This window comes from Mycetomoellerius zeteki, unplaced genomic scaffold (genome assembly GCF_001594055.1).
Source record: "Mycetomoellerius zeteki isolate Tzet28-1 unplaced genomic scaffold, Tzet1.0 scaffold1088, whole genome shotgun sequence".
NCBI lineage: Eukaryota > Metazoa > Arthropoda > Insecta > Hymenoptera > Formicidae > Mycetomoellerius > Mycetomoellerius zeteki.
Window position 1 is genome coordinate 582 of NW_017256005.1, and position 3,462 is coordinate 4,043.

Here is a 3,462-nt window from a genome sequence, read left to right on the forward strand (position 1 = left end):
TTTGTTCCACCGCCGCTAACGCCGCCGTCGGCGCTGCGCGCTGACTTCTCTGTTCCGGTTCATTCTAACCACGACGCTTGTAACGATCACATCTGTTTATCAATATATCTTTTTGGTTCTCTGCACACACCCTGTTCTTCTTGCCTTTGCCTTCACCCCAGTTTCGTCAATAGGTTATGGGCCCAGGACGACGCGAGAATTAAGTGCAAAGTGAACGCGAAGTGCGTGTGTGGACACAAAAAGAAAGGGAATAATAACCGATTCCTTTTCCGAGAACAACACGAGCGCGGGACAAGATGGCGTCTCAACACACCGTCCGCATCGAGCCGCTCGGAAAAGATAATTACGATACGTGGCGCATACAAATGGAGGCCCTGCTCGTCAAGAGCGATTCGTGGTCTGTCGTGAACGGAGAAACGGCAAAGCCTGAAGCCGTCGAGGGAAATGCGAATGCCGCCGCTGCCAGAGTAGCATGGGAGAAAACTGACCGAACTGCGAAGTCCGATATCATCTTGGCGATCAGTCCGTCCGAGTTGAAACTCATAAAAGGATGCGTGACATCGCATGCCTTGTGGCAAAAACTACAGGCGACATATCAGTCAGCAGGACCAGCGCGGAAGGCGTCACTGCTCAAGAAGCTGACACTTCATCGAATGAGCGACGGAGAAGATATTCGTGATCACCTGCGCGGTTTTTTCGACACCGTCGATAAATTGGGAGAGATGAACATCGAGGTAAACCCAGATTTGTTGACTATCATGCTGCTGTACAGTCTTCCGCCGGCGTTCGAAAACTTTCGGTGCGCGATCGAGTCGCGAGACGCGTTACCGACGCCGGAGGCGTTGCGTATAAAGATCGTTGAGGAAGCTGACGCGCGAAGAGGCGATTTGCTTGTCGGTTCTCAAACGCCGAAAGCCCTTGCCGCGAAGATGACGCGCGCGAAGAGGGGCCAACCCGGTCAGTCGAAACCGAAGACGAAACGGGACGAACAACATGATCCGAAAAGTGTCGATTCCAGCCGAATAAAGTGCTTTCGATGTAAGCGCTTCGGGCATAAAGCAATTGATTGCGGAAAGTCGCGCGGGAATGACGAAGCGCCGCAAAAAGTCGAGAACTTGAGCATGTTTGTGTCGTCGGACTTTTCGTCACCGCAGAACGCCTTCAAAATCAAAAGCGCGCCGGAACGCGAGAAATGGTGCCTCGATAGTGGTTGCTCCACCCACTTGTGTAGAGACACGCGTGATTTCTCGGAAATCTCGAAGGTCGCGAACGGAACGTTGAATCTTGCGACAAAAGCCACCGCGGAAATCAAGGCTCGCGGAACGATTTCATTTAAGGGCGATGTCAACGGTGTAACAAAGCAAGTGAGCGTGAAGGACACGTTACACGTTCCGGATTTAAGAACGAACTTGCTCTCAGTCGGTAAAATTACCGACCGCGGATATAAAGTAATTTTTGATAAGCTTACGGCAAAAATCGTGGACAAACGCAATGATGAGACGGTTCTGTTCGCGGATCGAAAAGGTGAACTTTACTATATCCGCGAGTCAAAGTCTGAATGTTGCGCGGCGATCAAGGAAAGTGAAGATCGAACTTTAAAAACGTGGCATCTAAAGATGGGGCATCTTAATGTACGCGATCTAGTGAAATGTGTCCGAGCGGGCGACATTCGAGGTATCGAACTAGACGACGCGACGAGCGATTTAGCATGCGAGGTTTGCGCTCGCGGAAAAATGACGCGCGCTCCCTTTCCGAAAAGGACGGAACGAAAATCCGAGTTACTGGAGATTGTGCACACCGACGTTTGCGGCCCCATGCGAACTGAGTCCCTAGGTCGAGGGAGATACTTTGTCATTTTTATCGATGACCACTCGAAGTGGTGCGAGATCCGAGTGATATTTAGTCAAGCGTTCGAAGCTTTTAAAGAGTTTAGTCCGAGTGATACGAGAGAAAAGTCAAGCGTTCGAAGCTTTTAAAGAGTTTAAAGCGTATGCCGAAAAGCAGACCGGAAAACGAATAAAGCATCTGCAAAGCGACAACGGGAAAGAGAATTGTAATTCCGAATTCGACGCGTTTTTGAAAGAACACGGCATCGGTCGGCGACTCGCGACAACTCACACGCCGGAGCAAAACGGCGTGGCCGAGCGTCGGAATCGAACGTTAGTCGAGATGGCACGCTGTCTGCTAATACAATCGCGTCTCCCGCCATCTTTTTGGGCCGAGGCCGTTAACACCGCGAACTACATTCGAAACAGATGTCCGTCGAGCAGTCTGGACGGGAAGACTCCCTACGAAGCGTGGACCGGGAAGCAACCGGATGTAAGCCATTTCCGAAGCTTCGGTCAAAATGTATACGTCTTGAATCGCGATCCCAAGAAAGGAAAATTTGACGACAGGTCAAAGAAAGGTCTTTTCCTCGGCTATTCGGAAGTTTCAAAGGCTTATCGAGTGTGGATATCCGACGAACGACGGGTCGACGTTTCGCGCGACGTCAAATTTTTGGACATCTCGGAAGATACCATCGCAGATGAGTTCGAGGACTTTTACGACGATAAAAAGGAGCCTGCTACCGAAAATGAATCGAGCGTGGAAATAGAACTATGCCCCAACGAAGCTGTGGCGGAGATGCGCGAAGAAGACGCGTCTTCCGAAGAAGAGGAGGAAGCAGTCGAAGAACTCGTCGAGGACCAACCCAGGAGAGGCCCAGGTAGACCCCGCCTCTTGAGAACTGGATTGAGGGGAAGACCGAAAAAGGTGCATCACCCGGCGCGTCTTGCTGATGAAGAATGCGCGAGTCTTGCCGAAATCCCGACGAGGATGGCCTTGGGTGGACCCGAGAGGAACCTCTGGATGGACGCCATGAAGTCTGAGTTGGAAGCTGTCTTAACGAACGGAACCTGGGTGATCGTAGAGCGTCCCCAAAATCAACAGACGATAGGCAGCCGTTTCGTTCTCCGCAACAAGTTCAGAAGCGACGGAACCTTGGAGAAGAAAAAGGCCCGCCTCGTCGCGAGAGGATTTTCACAACGACCTGGCGTCGATTACGGTGACACTTTCGCTCCCGTGGCGCGTATCGGATCCATTCGATTGGTGGCTTCCCTCGCCGCTAAACTAGGTCTCGAATTACGGCAATTCGACATAACCACTGCCTACCTAAATGGAAATCTAACTGAGGATGTATACATGGAGCCTCCGAAGCATATAGGAGAAGTCTTAGAGGAGATCGTAAGCTCGGGCGAAAAATCATGCTTGCGTGACGCAGCATCGAAAACTCTCGAACAACTCGGCGACAAGGTGTTCCTTCTCAAGAAGGCCCTATACGGCCTTCGTCAGGCCGGAAGATGTTGGTTCGAAAGGCTACGAGCAGTTCTTCACAAATTCGATCTGACTCAGTCAGCATGTGATCCATGCGTATTCTATCTTGGAGAGCGAGAGAATCTCGTTATCGTCGTTATTTACGTC